The sequence below is a fragment of the Myotis yumanensis genome, unplaced genomic scaffold (genome assembly GCF_028538775.1).
Source record: "Myotis yumanensis isolate MYYU_CA2020_CCGP unplaced genomic scaffold, mMyoYum1.0.hap1 SCAF_1, whole genome shotgun sequence".
NCBI classification, from domain to species: Eukaryota; Metazoa; Chordata; class Mammalia; order Chiroptera; family Vespertilionidae; genus Myotis; species Myotis yumanensis.
Window position 1 is genome coordinate 110,676,547 of NW_027223752.1, and position 18,585 is coordinate 110,695,131.

Sequence of the window (18,585 nt, forward strand, 5' to 3'; positions counted from 1 at the left end):
AAGACCAAAAACCTTTCAACCCAGTCTACATTGCCATCTACATCGACGTCCGGGGCATAATTTGGAAGTTGCACTAAAGAAAATGTTTAATTTACTGTTTACACATTTTGTTCTTTTCTATTTGTTTTAGTTTTAAAATATTTTATTATATTTAAGTTTAATTTGAAAGGCTTTTGTACCTTTCCTTTGTTAGGCAATTTTATTTTGCCTTTGCCATCTTCAATATAAGGTATGTTATTGTGCTATGATTCCTCCATTTTTTGAAGTTTCAAATTATAATAATTAGTGTTTACATTCTTCTTGTTAAAATGTTTGAAATGAATAAAACTATTGAAATAAAAAAAAAAGACCGTACTCTTTTATGTAATGATGTTTACTTTGAATTTATATTAGTTCACACAAACACTCCATCCATGCTTTTGTTCCGGCCCTCCGGTCCAGTTTAAGAACCCATTGTGGCCCTCGAGTCAAAAAGTTTGCCCACCCCTGTACTAGATGTTATGCTGGGGCAGTGTTACCTAACTTCAAGCTGATGAATTTCCTGCCAAAGTGAGTTTATTTCACCTAAATTGGCTCCTCCTCCCCCTGTGGCGTATTTCTTTTTGCTTTCAGCAAACAGTGAGACCTCAGGTATGATTCCTATTCTCATTGATGATTTATTTCCATACCAATTAATTGGTACCTGTTAATTGCTTGAAAAATTAAGTTGCTGCATCCAGGGGGTTTTTGCATGATCTTGAGTATTAAAATCTTCCACAAGCTATGTCAGAAATTGGCCAGCCCACTCTGTGTTTGCTAAGATGTTTTTAAATTTTTTTAATTTTCAGTTACAGCTGACAGTCAATATTATAATAGTTTCAGGTGTACAGCATAGTGGTTAGATAATCATATACTTTATGAATTGGTTTCCCCCATATATTCAGCATCCATCTGGCACAATACATAATTATTACAACATTATGGATTATATTCCTATGCTGTACTTTAATTCCTTTGACTATTTTGTAACTACCAATTCATAGTTCTTAATTCCTTCAACTATTTTACCTAAGCCCAAAATCCCCTCCCCTCTGGCAACCATTGTTTGTTCTCTGTATCTATAAGTCTGTTTCTATTTTGTTTGTTCATTTATTTTGTTTTTTATATTTCACATGTAAGTGAAATCCTTGGTATTTCACTCAGCCAATACCTTCTAGGTGCATCCAGGTTGTCATAAATGGTAAAGTTTCATTGTTTTTTATGGCCAAGTAATATTCCATTGTGTATATCTAACACCTCTTCTTTATCTAATCATCTATCAAGTGATACTGATGTTGCTTCCATATCTTGGCTATTGTAAATGATGCTGCAATGAACATAGGTGCAAATGTCTTCAAATTCATCTTTTGGATTTCTTTGGATAAATAACTAAAAGTGGGATTGTGGGGTCATCTGGTAGATCTCTTTTTAATTTTTTTAGGATCTTTCTTATTGTCTTCCACTGTGGTTGCACCAGTCTATATTTCCACCAACAGAGCAGGAGGGTTCCCTTTTCTCTACATCCTCACCAGCACTTTTTGTTTGTTGACTTATTGATGATAGCCATCATAACAGGTGTGAAATGATATCAAATCATGGTTTTAATTTGTATTTCCCTGATTATTAGTTGTTAGGATCGCCAAAGGAGGAATGCAGGAGGACAGAATGGTGAGGGGTTATGAATTTATTCAATCATTCACACACCAGGTGGCTGAGCCTACATGGCTCCAGCACCCCAGTGACAGGAGTCAGCAGTTTTTAAAGAGCTTTTTTTTGTTTTAATTTTTTATTGATTAAGTTATTACATATGTGTCCTTATCCCCACATTACCTCCCATCCCCGCCTCACTCATGCCCTCACTCCCCTGTTGTCTGTGTCCATTGGTTAAGCCTATATGCTTGCATTTAAGTCCTTTGGTTGATCTCTCCCCCTTACCCCCACTCTCCCCTACCTTCCCTCTGAGTTTGATGGTCTGATCGATTAAAGAGCTTTTGGAAGCTTTTTCTGGGCAGAGAATTCTCTGTGCAGGTCCGGATTCTGGGAAGTCCGGAGGGGAGAGATAATGGTCTTAGCAAGTGGATTATGGTCTAGGCAAGTGCAATGTCCATTGTGAAGTGGCCTAAAGGTTAGTTCCCAGGGGAGGGGGTATTGATTCACTTGTTCGATCAAACTTAACATTAGTAACATTGAGCATCTTTTCATATGTCTTTTGGCCATCTGTATGTCCTCTTGAAGAAATATTTATTCAGATGCTCTGCCCATTTTTAATCAGATTGTTTGTCCTTTTGGTGATAAATTATATGAGTTTCCAAGACATTTTTTAAAATAGCTTAATCCTTATTTTTCACAAAAAAAACAAACATAACTGATTCAGTCACTGTCTAACAGAGGCCTCTAAGAAATAAGTCATATAATACCTGCCTTCTGTTATTATCCAAAATCCATCAGATTTTCTCAGCTTCACCAAGTATCACCAGCCATGTTAGTCTGTATCACATCTTTTTAGCTACTGTCATAAAAGGGGGAACCCACAAATTATTGATGATACAGGGGGTAGAGCCTGGTGCTCCTGAATTCCAATTCACCCTCAGAGACCACCTGCCCATGACTCTCTAGATCCTATGTTTTCTGCATCATTAAATTATACTTTCATTTCAAGAATCAGCTTCAAATGCAAATGCTACCTCTTCAATGAACTCTTGACAAATTGTACTATGTTAATGTCTGGCCCTCTGCCCCTCCCCCTCCTTGGAATTCTGATAGCTTTTAATCTGGCCTGCTCAATAGGATTAAGTACTGGGATACATTCTGTCATTTACATTTTCTTTTTTTTTTTTTTCTTTTTTAATATATTTTATTGATTTTCTACAGAGAGGAAGGGAGAGAGAGATAGAGAGTTAGAAACATCGATGAGAGAGAAACATGGATCAGCTGCCTCCTGCACACCCCCTACTGGGGATGTGCCCGCAACCCAGGTACATGCCCTTGACCGGAATCGAACCTGGGACCTTTCAGTCCGCAGGCCGACGCTCTATCCACTGAGCCAAACCAGTTTCGACTGTCATTTACATTTTCATATGCTCCTTCCTCACATGCTCTTTATCAACACTTTGAGGATGGGGCTGCCTCCTTTGTGCCAACCACAAGTGCTGCATAGGGTAGTTACTCAAAAGATGTGACAATTTCACATTTGCCACATCCTGTTCTGGTCTGTGCTTCAGGTCCCTGTTCACAAGTGTGTTAAGTCTTTTATCCAATCATAACTTTCTGAGGACAGCACTGTTGTTCTATGTTCCTAGTTATATTCACAATGCCTAAGACATACTTGATGCTATCTATAAAAAAATGTATTGCTTGACTGATTAATTTTTACAGCCACCTTCATTTTCTATCAATTTTCGTTGTCGTTAGGATGTCCTGGTTCATAGTAGAACTGGATTTGAGCACACTCTTCCTCTCTAATCTCTTATTTTGGACCTCCAAATAGTCTGGGATATGTAAGTCAAACACATCCATTATCCTGATGGTCTAATTACAAATAGCTCAAGTCTGTGCCTTTTATACCTTAATTATCATTTTAAGCCAATGATAAAACATAAATATACTAGTTCTACCCAGTATTTAGAGAGGAAAAAAGAAGATGCATATTTGAAGTGAATAACTTAAGACTTTTGTTAGGTCTGATCAAATAATTGAATCAATAGCCCCTCCTCTGGGAACTGACCTTTGGGCCACTTCACAATGGACATTCCATTTGTCTAGTCCACAATCCACTTGCTAAGACCATTATCTCTCCCCTCCGGACTTCCCAGAATCTGGACCTGCACAGAGAAAATTCTCTGCCCAGAAAAAGCCCTCCAAAAGTCCTTTAAAAGCCGCTGACTCCTGTCACTGGGGGCTGGAGCCATCTAGGCTCAGCCACCTGGTGTGCAGATGATCAAATAAATTCGTAATCTCTCCCTATTCTGGCCTTGTGGGTTCCTCCTTCGGCAACCTAACAACTTTAACTATAGCTATTGTGAAATGAATTTCCTAATTATGAGTATAAATTAAATCATTTTCCCCTCAGCCAGAAAACTAATTAATGAGCAAAACACAGGCAGACTACACCATCTCTAACAGATGCTTTTTTTAATTATCAGGATACCAGAGAGGTTTTGTTCAGAAGAAACAAATTTTAGTTTCTTCCAATTCCAGTCTTCCTGTTCTGGTTAACAATTGCTGTACATAGATCCATAACTCCCCTGAAGGAGAATAATCAGTGCACTATCAGCTTAGAAGCCCGGGTACTGATTAATAATTCAAGAGTAATATGCTATCAAATTGTTTCTGTGTGCTTTTCCCACTTTTGGGGCAAAGGATCGCCTAGAGAGGTTCCCATCATTTGCACCAGAGAGGAGAGCAGAGTGGGAGAAAAATGCCAAATCCAGACCCAGGGAGTGAATTTGAAGACACATTACAGATATCACAAAACAGAGGCCATATTTTCAAGGATTTTACTCCTCTTTTGTTGACTAGCCAGCCTAAAAAAAAATCATGTTCCCCCTTGTGAATACATTATTATTTTTTTTTTTTGTTAGAAACATGGGAATTGGATATTTTTTTTTTAAATTAAATCTTTATTGTTCAGATTATTACATTTGTTCCTCTTTTTTTCCCCCCATAACTCCCCTCCTTCCAGCTCCCACCCCACCCTCCACCCTCACTCCCCACCCACTGTGTTCATCCATAGGTGCATGATTTTTGTCCAGTCACTTCCCGCATCTCCCACACCCCTTTTTCCCCCAAGAATAGTCAGTCTATTCCCTTTCTATGTCCCTGATTCTATTATAATCACCAGTTCATTCTGTACATCAGGTTATTTATTCACTTGATTCTTAGATTCATTTGTTGATAGATGCATGTTTGTTGTTCATAATTTGTATCTTTACCTTTTTCTTCTTCTTCCTCTTCTTAAAGGATACCTTTCAGCATTTCATATAATACTGGTTTGGCGGTGATGAACTCCTTTAGCTTTTCCTTATCTGTGAAGCTCTTTATCTGACCTTCAATTCTGAATGATAGCTTTGCTGGATAAAGTAATCTTGGTTGTAGGTTCTTGGTATTCAGCACTTTGAATATTTCTTGCCATTCCCTTCTGGCCTGCAAAGTTTCTGTTGAGAAATCAGCTGACAGTCGTATGGGTATTCCCTTGTAGGTAATTGAGCCTCTTTCTCTTGCTGCTTTTAAGATTTTCTCTTTGTCTTTTGCTCTTGGCATTTTAATGATGATGTGTCTTGGTGTGGTCCTCTTTGGATTCCTTTTGTTTGGGGTTCTCTTCGCTTCTTGGACCTGTAAGTCCATTTCTTTCACCAGGTGGGGGAAGTTTTCTGCCATTATTTCTTGAAATAGGTTTTCAATATCTTGCTGTCTCTCATCTTCTGGCACTCCAATGACTCTGATATTAGACCGCTTAAAGCTGTCCCAGAGGCTCCTTACACTATCTTCACACTTTCGGATTCTTTTTTCATTTTGCTTTTCCAATTGGGTGTTTTTTGTCGAATCTTTGGTTTGATTATTGTACTCCTCTGGTCTGCTATTGGGTATAATATTCTTTATTTCAGTCCGTGTATGCTTACTTTCTAATTTCTTTATCGTAGCATCGAGGGTCTCATTAGTTTTCGTGAGGCTCTGCACAAATTTATGGCAAGCCCTCAAAATTGCGATTCTTAGCTCCATATCCTCCATTTCTGTCATGTTTTTTTGTCTCCGCATCTTTTATGCTTTCTTGGTGCACCCCCTTGTGGTCTCTGTGCGCAGTCTTGTTCTAGCCAAGCCTTAATTGTTGTAGTTAACACTAGAGGGATTTGACCCCCAGGCTGACTGGCTATAGGATTCAGCTGTATGGAAAACGTCTGCCTTCTGGGGAGGCGCTAATCCAGCCTTTGCCTGAGGCAAATGGCTGTGCGCAGGCTTTGGGCGGGGCGGGATCAACAGGGCGGGCGGAGGGAGCAGTTATGGCCACGCTCAGTCCTGTTCCCAGAGGCTCTGCTTCTCAGAACCCCGGCAGCCGCTGCAAACCTCGGAGAGAAAGCTGCCCTCAGGTTCCAACTGATGCCGGATAATCCCGCTTCTCCCGTTTGAGTCTGGGTCCCTAGAGACTCGCCCGGATCTGGAGCCCAGAGTCTGAGACTCACTCCCGACAGAAAACGACAACCGCGCCCTCAGCCACCAGCCCGCTTTGCGCGCGCACCTCGGTACCTTTGTATTTTCCACACTGCGCCGCCTCTGAGCCTCGATTTGCTGTTCTCTTTCCTTCTAGTTGTAGAGTCTCTCTTCAGCCAGCCTTCCTGTGGTTCTGGTCCGTTCAGTCTTTTAGTTGTATTTTTGAAATGGTTGTTTGCGGCAGCGGTCTCCGGTGTTTACCTACGCCGCCATCTTCCAAATCGTGAATACATTATTTAATTTGAATAATAAATACTTTTTGCACCTGCCTAGACTGTTAAATGTTTGCAAGAGACTTACAGTGACTAAGTGATTTCTCCCAGCCCTCCAGGCTTCCCTGCCTGAAAGTGATCTCATCTCTGACCCTGCAACCCTCCAGCACTCACTGCTGCAGCTCAGCTCATTCACAGTGACATTGGGTTCCTTGCTGGCTTTCTTCCTCAGTCTTGTTCTTTTCCTGAACTCTTCAGTATCAGTTAGCTATTCGTGCAATTCAAGTCTTGGCTCCTTCACTGGATAAAAACTCCCAGAGGGCAAGTGTTATATGAGTAGGTCTATCAGCAGTTGTTTATTCAGACCAGTTTCTAATAAATTAACCTTTCTTTTTCAATGGTTAGGCTCTAGTCTCTCCTTGATTATAGCAAAAGGGATTCCATGCAAGTAACAACAGGAGTATGCAGATGCATGTGGGGTTTCCTAGAGATGGAGAGGAATTAGAATCTCAGTCATTTAAAGGAAACTTAACTTGTTTGGGAAAGAATTGTGAAATTCAGATCCATAGAAGTTCTCTAGGCACCCAGTTAATACAAAATAGAAATGGCATTCAATCTACTTATTACAAAAATCATAATACAGCCAACAATTACTGCACATAGCCATGTGCCCTGCACTATTCTAAGTTGCTCTCCCAGGTAGCATCTTAATTCATTCTCAGTGGCCTTCTGAGTAGATACTACCAGCACCTCTGTTTCCCAGAGCAAGGAAACATTGCCCATGGCCACACAGCTAGAACTCAAACACCAGAATGCAGGACCAGAAAATTAGCCCTGCTCAGTGGCTGCTGCTTATCTGTGTACTGCACTAACTTTCCTCCACTTCTGCCTGACCCAAAGGGCCGCCCCACTCCTTGTCTTTATGTATCTCCAGAATAAGAAGTCACCACAGGATTGCTGGAACTTATCAAAATTATCTAAGTGAAAGAGAGTGGAGTTTTTTATACAGTGCCCCCTTTCTACCCTAACAATTCCCAGAAGTACTGCTGCACATCTACAGGGGCCTTCAAACTATCTTCTGGGTGAATGGCACTATCTGAATTTGTGCAAGGCAGCAGCCAAAGTCCTGCCCTGCTTCTTTCCTCCTTATTTGAGAATCATAGGTAATATTTATTTGAGCATTGAGGATGCACAAAAATGCTGGAGATTCTTATTTTCCCTGGACACTATATAACAGTATTCTTCATGTTGTAAGTATCAGAAACCAAGTCCAGCTAACCTCAGCACAGAAAATTTTATTGGTGTGGGTAAGTAGGAAGGCAGCTGGAGGAGCACCTGACTTCAGGTATAGTGGAGTCTAGACAGTCAAACAATGTCATCAAGACATGGTCTTTCAGTTTGCTGGTTTTCTTCTGTTGGTTTAATTCCCTTAAGACAATCATCTGCAATTTTAGGCTTAAAGATAGTAATTATAGGATAGAGATTATGACTCTTGTATAGCTCTACAATGAGTCTGGTAGGGCTCTAATTAACCAGAGTAGGTCATACACTCATACCTGAACTCATCATGTGGCCCAAGGAATCAAGAATTCCCAGTGACCAAGTCAATGTATTTTGACCTCCTGATGTTTTACTTCCATACCAATTACAATCTTATCATGAAACACTTTAATTTTTTTGAATTTTATTTTTTAGTTTAGACAGTATTACAAATGTCCCCTATTTTGCCCCCACTTCCCACTTCCACCCAACCCCCACTCAACCCCAGGCCTTCAGAACCACACTATTGTCTATGTCCATATCTATAATAATACAAGCTTAATATGCTAATTAGACTGGACATCATTCTGGACGTCCCTCCTGACAAAGCCAGGGCCAGAGGGAAGCCAGCCAGGTCCCAGGTGCCTGATGGTGGCAGGAGGAAGGAAGCCCAGATCCTGGTTGCTGGAGGGAAGCCCATGCCTGTAGCTGGGGGAAGGAAGGCCTACTCTTGCACGAATTTTTATGCATTGGGCCTCTTGTATGCATATAAATTCCTAAATATATTACTTTTTTTTTTTTTACAGTGGTAAATGGGAGTGTGTTTTTTAGTTTCTCTTTCTATAAGTTTATTATTCGTGTGTAAAAATGCCATCAATATCTGGATGCTAATTTTGTATGCTGCTATACTCCCAAACATTAGATCTAGTAGTTTTTTCAGTGGAGTCTCTAGGGTTTTCTATATACAATATCTTGTCATCTGTGAATAATGAGAGTTTTACTTCCTCCTTTACAATTTGGGTTATTTTATGTTTTCTTCTTGTCTGATTGCCGTAGCTAGCACTTCCAGTACTATGTTGAGTAAGAGTGGTGAAAACAGACATCCCTGTTTTGTTCCTGTTTTTAGGGGGAATGGTTTTAGTTTTTGCCCATTGAGTATGATATTGGCTGTAGGTTTGTCATATATGGCCTTTATTATGTTGAGGTATGATCCCTCTTGTTCCACTTTGCTGAGAGTTTTTACCAAAAATCATTGTTGGATTTTGTCAAATGCTTTTTCTACATATATTGATATGATCATATCAGTTTTATCTTTCATTTTGTTTATGTAATGTATCACATTTTTTTATTTGAGAATATTGCACCAGCCTTGCATCCCAGGAGTAAATCCCACTTGGTCATGATGTATGATCTTTTTTAACATATTGCTAGATCTAATTTCCTAACATCTTATTGAGGATTTTAGGATCTATATTCATCAGGAATGTTGACCTGCAATTTTCCTTCTTTGTAGTGTCCTTATCTGATTTTGTAATTATGATAATGCTGGCCTTGTGAAAAGAGCTTGGAAGTGTTTCTTCCACTTTAATTTTTTGGAATAGTTTGAGGAGTATAGGTGTTAGTTCTTTGAATGTTTGGTAAAACTCCCCTGTGAAGCCATCCAGTCCAGGACTTTTGTTTGCTGGGAGGTTTTTTTTATTATTATTATACTACTTTCAATTTCATTACCTGCTGTCTGCCTATTCAGGTTTTCTGAATATCCCTGATTGAGTTTTTGAAGATTGTATGTTTCCAGGAATTTGTCCATTTCACCCAGGTTGTCCAATATTTTGGCATATGGTTGTTCATAGTATTTTCTTATAATCCTTTGTACTTCTGTGGTGTCGGTTGTTACTTTGCAGTTTTCATTTCTGATTTTATTTATTGGGATCCTCTCCTTTTTTCTCTGATGAGTCTGATTGGAGATATGCCAATCTTTCTTATATTTTCAAAGAACAAGCTCTTGGTTTGATTGATTTTTTGTATTGTGTGTTTGTTTGTTTGTTTGTTTTTTAGGTTCTACTAGTATGTCATTTATTTCTGCTCTGAACTTTATTACTTTCTTCCTTCTGCTTACTCTGGGCCTTTCTTGTTTTTCTCTTTCTAATTCTTTTAGTTGTAGGGTTAGATCATTTATTTGAGCTTTTTCTTATTTCTTGAAGTAAGCCTATAATGCTATGAACATCCCTCTCAGAACTGTTTTCTCTGTATCTCATAGATTTGGGGTTGTTGTGTATTCATTTTCATTTGTTTCCAGGAAGTTTTTTATTTCTTCCTGATTGTTAGTTTCAGTCACTTAATGAGCCTAAAGCTGTAGAGTTTGCTGGATATAAACTCTACATGGTGGGATGTGGGACAAGTGAGTTTCCAATGGGAGGGGCAATTACTTCTACTCAGGCTAAAGCTTCATTGATGGGAAAGGTCTGCCTGTGAAAAGTGGCTTCTGCTGTATAGGGAAATGACTCAGCACAGGGATCCTTGCAGCTGTAATTTCAGCTTTCTCCCTCAAGCCACCAAACCCAGACTATCCTCATGCAGCTGTATTCCACTCTGCCTTCGCACTGGTGGATCCCAAGGTAAGTGGCTGCAAACAAAATTAGTGTGTTGGCCCTTTAAGGAGGTGCCTGGATTTCTAGCTGTCTCTCCCTTCCAGACAGAACCCCGAGTGCTTTTCACAGCCAGATTTTATGTGGTATATTTCCCAGTACTGTTACGCTGCGCTGTGGAATCCAGCTTAGGGTTTATATCCCAGGCTTCTCAGGGGGAACCTCCCACAGCTGAGATATCCATCCAGAACTCCAGCTGATTCCTGTGGGAGCCCATTAGCCCTCTTGTACCTCAACACTTCCTACTAGTCTTGATGTGGCCTCCTCTTTCCATCCTTGGTTATAAGGGTTCTCTCCAGCTATTCTTCAGTTGGTTATTCTATATTTGAGTAGTAATTCTAGTTTGGTCCTGGGACAATGTCAGTGTAGCTTACCCTTAATCCACTGTCATCTTGGAATCTCAAGAATAATTTCTTGCTTGGGTTCATCAGTGATTATAGGGTTAGAAAATTTATTTGAGCTTTTCCTTATTTCTTGAAGTAAGCCTGTAATGCTATGAACATCCCTCTCAGAAATACCTACCTACAGTCTCACTCATCTATAATCCATCCTCTTCATCATCAGTTGGAAAAACTCTTTGAAATTCCTTTAGAGGTATCATATCTATAAAATAAATGGTAGGGATTGGCCACACACTGCAATTTGCCTACTTATTATTGATTTTGCTTTCATCCTTATCAATTAACTCTTCATTTTTATAGAGTGGCAATTTGTCCAGTTGAAAATACTTGTTTCCCTTGGCTCACCATGACCAGTGCTGGACAATGAAATTTCAGTAAAAGTCTCTGGGTGGTACTTTTAAAAATGTTTATTATTGTAATCAAATGGGAGAACTGACATGGACCTTTCACCATTTTCCCTTCCTTCTCAATCCCATTTGGAAGTTATCAAGACTAGCAAGTGGTGTAGCAACCTCTTTAACACCATCAAGAAGGAATACAACAAACCAACTTGGAAAAACAGGTTCATAAAAGAAGCTGAGTCCTATGAGCTATCAAATCAATCTGGGCTGCACTGCATACCTCTGGCCATACATCCCACTTCTTACATGAAAAAACAAAAAACAACAAAAAAACACTGTTATTTGTTTAAAACACTTTTTGAGTTTCTGTTTCTACCAGTCTAACACAATCTCACTGATAGAGTAGTCCAGAATAAAAGTCTTATGAATTCCTTCCAAGTCAAATGCTACATGGTTTCAGGATTCATTGCAAATTCACTTCATAGAAGGTTACAAATAGTAACTCAGGATTTAATCAAAAGAAAACTCATGAGCCCTAACTGGTTTGACTCAGTGGATAGAGCATCAGCCTTCAGACTCAAGGGTCCCAGGTTCGATTCCAGTCAAGGGCATGTACCTTGGTTGTAGGCACATCCCCAGTGGGGAGTGTGCAGGAGGCAGCTGATCGATGTTTCTCTCTCATCGATGTTTCTAACTCTCTATCCCTCTCCCTTCCTCTCTGTAAAAAATCAATAAAATATATTTTTTTAAAAAAGAAAGAAAACTCATGCTTGGTTATCTTACTTCTAACACCAAAATGCCCATTTCTCCACATATAGAGGGTATATCCTGATCAAGTGGTTCCCCTAAGTAGAATTCACTAAGGTAAGTGGCTGCAAACTTATGTAGAATAATCATGTAGAATTATTATGTTTTATGTAGAATGATCAAAACAACAAAAATATAGAGAGCATTTATTCTATTCAAAGCTTTATTTATGCACTGTCGAGTCATAAACAACATCAAATATAGAATCATTGCACTTAAGAAACTCACAATCTGGTTGAAAAGATAAGAAATAAACATGAAAAATTATTGCAATGAAAATAGCAGATTATGAAAAGACTTAATAAGACAGACTTAAGATTAATATATTTTAAAAACTAAATAACTCATACAACTCAACACCAAACAAACAATCCAATTTGAAAATAGGCAGAACACCTTAACAGACACTTCTTCCAAGAAAACATACAAATGGTCAACAGATATATAAAAAGATAATCAACTTCATTAGCTATTAGGAAAATGCAAATCAAAACTACAATGAAATGCCACCTCACGTCTGTTAGAATGGCTATTATCAGCAAGACAAGTAATAACAAGTGTTAAAGAGGTTGTAGAGAAAAGGGAACCCTCTTTCACTACTGGTGGGAATGCAAACTGGTACAGCCACTATGGAAACTAGTATGGATGTTGCTCAAAAAATTAAAAATAGAGTTACCATATGACCCAGCAACCCTTTTCCTATTTACCTGAAAAATTTGAAAACATTTATTCACAAAGATATGCACCTCTATGTTCACTGCAGCATTATTCATGGTGTATGAGACATGGAAACAACTAAAGTGTCCTTTGATATACAATTGGATAAAGATGTAATACATATATACAATGGAATACTACTCAGCCAACAGAAAAGATGAAACACTGCCACTTGAAACAACATGGATGGATATTGAGAACATCATGCTAAGTGGAATAAGACAGAAAGAAAAAGTCACAAACCATATGATTTCACTCATATGTGAGATATAAAACTGAAAACAACAAATAAGCAGTGACTCAGACACAGACATTAGTGTGGTGGTTACCAGAGGGAATGAAGGTGAGGGAGTAGTAAAGAGTAAGGAGGTCAAATATATGGTATCGGAAGAAGAATTGACATTGGGTGTGTCAATGCAATGTACAGATGATGTATCATAGAATTGTACACTTGAAACCTATATAATTGTATTAACCAATGTCATCCCAATAAATTTAATTTAAAAGAAAAGAAAAAAAAGCTATAGAGACAATGAGAGTGTTGAAGCTTGAATCAGAAAGAATGCACTTTCATGAATGTATTGCATATTGAAAGGAATAATTGTCATTAAAAATTTTTTTTAAGTCTTCTGGCCCAATAATATGGTATGTTCTTATTCTGAAGTATTCTATCTGTTTCAAACACATAGCAATTACAAATAAAACATAGAGATTAAAAAGAAAAAGACAAAACCAGTTTCAAAACAAGAGAAGGAAAACCACAGAAGAGAGAATCAAAACAGCAAGATTAAAGCCACAAGCCTGTTTGTAGTGGTAGCCAGACATTGACTCCAGTGGGTGAAACAAAACAAAATATTATTTATATCACATGGTTGGCCAGAGCGAGGTTTGAAACCAGAGGCTGGAAGATAAGGAAACAGTACTAGATACTCCCTTAAAAAAATTTTTAACAAGTTCCAGACCTAAAAAATTCAGATACAATCGCATGACCAAAAACTGGTCAAGGCACAGACTGATCCAGTGCCTGAATCTGAAAAATGAAACTGAAAACCTAAATTCCAAAAACTATAGAAATATTTAATAAAAATAAGATAGCCATAAATTTCTAATGTAGGTAAACATATTTCAAGTAAAAATAATGTGATGAAACAGTATAATAATGACTTTACATAAGTATTTTTAGAAGTTTAAAGAGATAAATGAAAAAACTTCAATTAAAAGACACCAAGAAAAGTATTGGGGAGGTAAAATGATAAAAAATTAAAGCAGAAATAGAAATTAATTATGAAAAAATACAATAAAAAATGTTGGAAATAAAACAATGTACTGAAGTAAATTTTGAAAAAAACACCTAACTGTATAAATGTTCAGAATTCATCAAGAACAACAAAAATTAGTGGACAGGCAAAGAATCAAAGAAGTATGACCAAAACTCGAATAAATGAAAACAGAATAAATGAAAGAACTAGAACATAGTAATAAGGAACCTAAAATACAGTATAAAGAAATCAAGAATGTATTTTAAATATGTGAAAAATAAATTTAAGAGTTGACAGTATATTTTGGGTAAGTTCTTCAGCCAGACACTATTGAAATTTTGTGGAAGGTAATTCTTTGTTATAGGCAGCTGTCCTAGTCTTTATGGGATGTTTAGCAGTATCCCTGGCTTCTACTTGCTAAAAGTCAGTAGTATCCCCTACTTTTGGGAAAAAATAATGACTCCAGACATTTTTCCCTGTGGGGAAAATGTCTTCTTGTTGAGAATCATAGCTCTAGCATACATCTAAAATGAACTATAGCCCTAGCTGGTTTGGCTCAGTGGATAGAACCTCGGCCTACGGACTGAAGGGTCCCAAGTTCAATTCCAGCCAAGGGCACATGCCTGGGTTGAGGGCTCGATCCCCAATAGGGGGCGTGCAGGAGGCAGCCAATCAATGATTCTCTCTTATCATTGATGTTTCCACCTCTCTCTCCTCTTCCTTCCTCTCTGAAATCAATATATATATATATATAGATATATATCTATATATATATATTTAATTGTTTTATTGCTTAAAGTATTACAAAGAGTATTACATATGTCTCCTTTTTTTCAAGCCCTTGACAATCCCCTGGCCTCCCCTACCCCCCAATCTCTTATGTCCATTGGCTATGCTTATATGCATGCATACAAGTCCTTCGGTTGATCTCTTACCCTCCCCTCTTTCCCCCCAACCCTCTCCGGCCTGCCTGCTGTAGTTTGACAGTCTGTTTGAGGCTGCTCTGCATTTGTATCTATTTTTGTTCGTAAGTTTATAATGGTATTTATTATCCATAAATGAGTGAGATCATTTGGTATTTTTCCTTCATTGACTGGTGTATTTCACTTAGCATAATGCTCTCCAGTTCCATCCATGCTGTTGCAAATAGTAAGAATTCCTTCTTTTTTACAGCAGCATAGTATTTATTCGTGTGGATGTACCACAGTTTTCTAATCCATTCATCTACTGATGGGCACTTAGGCTGTTTCCAGATCTTAGCTATGGTGAATTGTGCTGCTATGAACATAGGGGTGCGTATATCCTTTCTGATTGGTGTTTCTGTTTTCTTGGGATATATTCCTAGAAGTGGGATCACAGGGTCAAATGGGAGTTCCATTTTTAGTTTTTTGAGGAAACTCCATACTGTCTTCCATAGTGGCTGCACCAGTCTGCATTCCCACCAGCAGTGCACGAGTGTTCCTTTTTCTCCACATCCTCTCCAGCACTTATTGTTTGTTGATTTGTTGATGATAGCCATTCTGACAGGTGTGAGATGGTACCTCATTGTTGTGTTGATTTGCATCTCTCGGATGATTAGTGACTTTGAGCATGTTTTCATATGTCTCTTGGCTTTCTGAATGTCTTCTTTTGAAAAGTGTCTATTTAGGTTCTTTGCCCATTTTTTGATTGGATTGTTTATGTTTCTTTTGTAAAGTTGTATGAGTTCCCTATAAATGTTGGAGATTAAACCCTTATCGGTGATTACATTGCAAATATGTTCCCCCATGCAGTGGGCTTTCCTGTTGTTTTGTTGATGGCTTCTTTTGCTGTGCAGAAGATTTTTATTTTGATGTAGTCCCATTTGTTTATTTTCTCTTTAGTTTCCAATGCCCTAGGAGCTGTATCGTGAAGAAATTGCTTTAGCATATGTCTGAGATTTTGTTGCCTTTGGATTCTTCTAGTATTTTTATGGTTCCCCATCGTACATTTAAGTCCTTTATCCATTTTGAGTTTATTTTTGTGTATGGTGTAAGTTGGTGGTCTAGTTTCATTTTTTTGCATGTATCTGTCCAATTTTTCCAACACCATTTATTAAAGAGACTGTCTTGACTCCATTGTATGTTCTTGCCTCCTTTGTCAAATATTAATTGAGCATATTGGTTTGGGTCGATTTCTGGGTCCTCTATTCTATTTCATTGATCTGTATGTCTGTTCTTGTGCCAGTACCAGGCAGTTTTGAGAACAGTGGCCTTGTAATACAGCTTGATATCTGGTATTGAGATTCCAACCTACTTTGTTCTTTCTCAGGATTGCTGCAGCTATTCGGGGTCTTTTTTTATTCCAGATGAATTTTTGGAGAGTTCTTTCCAGGTCTGTGAAATATGTTGTTGGTATTTTAATGGGAAGTGCATTGAATTTATAGATTGCTTTGGGTAGTATGGACATTTTAATGATGTTGATTCTACCAATCCAAGAACATGGTATGTTCTTCCATCTGTTTATGTCTTCCTCTATCTCTTTTTTGAACATCCTATAGTTTTCTGAGTAGAGGTCTTTTACCTCTTTAGTTAAGTTTATTCCTAGGTATCTTAATTTTTTTGGTGCGATGGTAAATGGGATTGTTTTGTTAGTCTCTCTTTCTGTAAGTTCACTATTGGTGTATAGAAATGCCATAGATTTCTTGGTGTTAATTTTGTATCCTGCTACATTGCCAAATTCATTTATTAAGTCTAATAGTTTTTTGATGCAGTTTTTAGGATTTTCTGTGTACAGTATCATGTCATCTGCAAATAAGGACAGCTTTACTTCTTCTTTTCCAATTTGGATGCCTTTTATTTCTTCTTCTTGTCTAATTGCAATGGCTAATACTTCCAGGACTATGTTGAACAGGAGTGGTGAGAGTGGGCATCCCTGTCTTGTTCCTGTTCTTAGCGGAAATGGTGTTAGTTTTTGTCCATTGAGTATGATGTTGGCTGTGGGTTTGTCATATATGGCTTTTATTATGTTGAGGTATGATCCTTCTATTCCCACCTTGCTGAGAGTTTTTATCAAAAATGGGTGTTGGGCCGAAACCGGTTTGGCTCAGTGGATAGAGCATCGGCCTGTGGACTAAAAGGTCCCAGGTTCGATTCCCATCAAGGGCATGTACCTGGGTTGCGGGCACATCCCCAGTAGGAGATGTGCAGGAGGCAGCTGATCGATGTTTCTCTTTCATCGATGTTTTTAACTGTCTATCTCTCTCCCTTCCTCTCTGTAAAAAATCAATAAAATATATTTAAAAAAATGGGTGTTGGATTTTGTCAAATGCTTTTCCTGCTTCAATTGATATGACTACGTGTTTTTTTCCTTTCAATTTGTTTATGTGATGTATCACGTTTATTGATTTGCAGATATTGTACCATCCTTGCATCCCTGGAATAAATCCTACTTGGTCATGGTATATGATCTTTCTGATGTACTGCTGGATCCTATTTGCTAAGATTTTGTTGAGGATTTTGGCATCTATGTTCATGAGGGATATTGGTCTGTAATTCTCTTTCATTGTGTTGTATTTATCTGGTTTTGGTATTAGGGTGATGCTGGCTTCATAGAATAAGCTTGGAAGTGTTCCTTCCTCTTGAATTTTTTCTTGTAGTCTAAGGAGGATAGGTGTTAGTTCTTCCTTGAATGTTTGGTAAAACTCCCCAATGAAGCAATCAGGTCCTGGGCTTTTGTTTGCTGGAAGCTTTTTGATGACTGCTTCAATTTCTTCCATAGTTATTGCCCTATTGAGATTTTTAGATTCTTTCTGATTGAGTTTTAGAATGTTGTATTTTTCTAGGAATATGTCCATTTCCTCCAGGTTGTCTAGTTTGTTGGAGTAGAGTTGTCCATAGTATTTTTTAACAGTCATTTGTATTTCTGTGGGGTCTGTTGTTATTTCTCCTCTTTCATTTCTGATTTTCTTTATTTGGGTCCTCTCTCTTTGCTTCTTGGTGAGCCTGGCTAGAGGTTCATCAATCTTGTTTATCCTTTCAAAGAACCAGCTCTTGGTCATTGATTTTATGTATTGTTTTTTTTTTTTTTTTTGGTCTCTATGTCATTTATTTCTGCTCTAATCTTTATTATCTCCTTCCTTCTGCTCACTCTGTGGTTTTCTTGTTGCTCTCTTTCTAGTCCTTTGAGATGTAGAGTTAGATGATTTACTACCATTTTTTCTTGTTTTTTGAGATAGGCCTGTAGAGCTATAAACTTCCATCTCAGGACTGCTTTCATTGTGTCCCATAGGTTTTGGATTGTTGTGTTTTCATTGTCATTAGTTTCCAGGATGTTTTTAATTTCTTCTTTGATCTCATTGGTAACCCAATCAATATTTAATAACATGCTATTCAGCTTCCAAGTGTTTGAGTATTTTGGGTTGTTTTTATTGTAGTTTATTTATAATATTATGCCATTGTGGTCTGAGAAGATGCTTGGTATGATTTCAATCTTCTTGAATTTGGGGAGACTTTGTTTGTGAGCCAATATGTGGTCTATTTTTGAAAATGTCCCATGAGCACTTGAGAAGAACGTATCTTCTGTGGCTTTGGGGTGAAATGTTCTGAAGATGTCAATTAAGAACATCTGATCTAGTGAGTCATTTAGGATTGCTGTTTCTTTGCCGATTTTTTGTCTAGAGGATTTATCCAGTGATGTCAGTGGTGTATTAAAGTCCCCTACTATGATTGTATTGTTGTCGATCTCTCCCTTGATATCTTCCA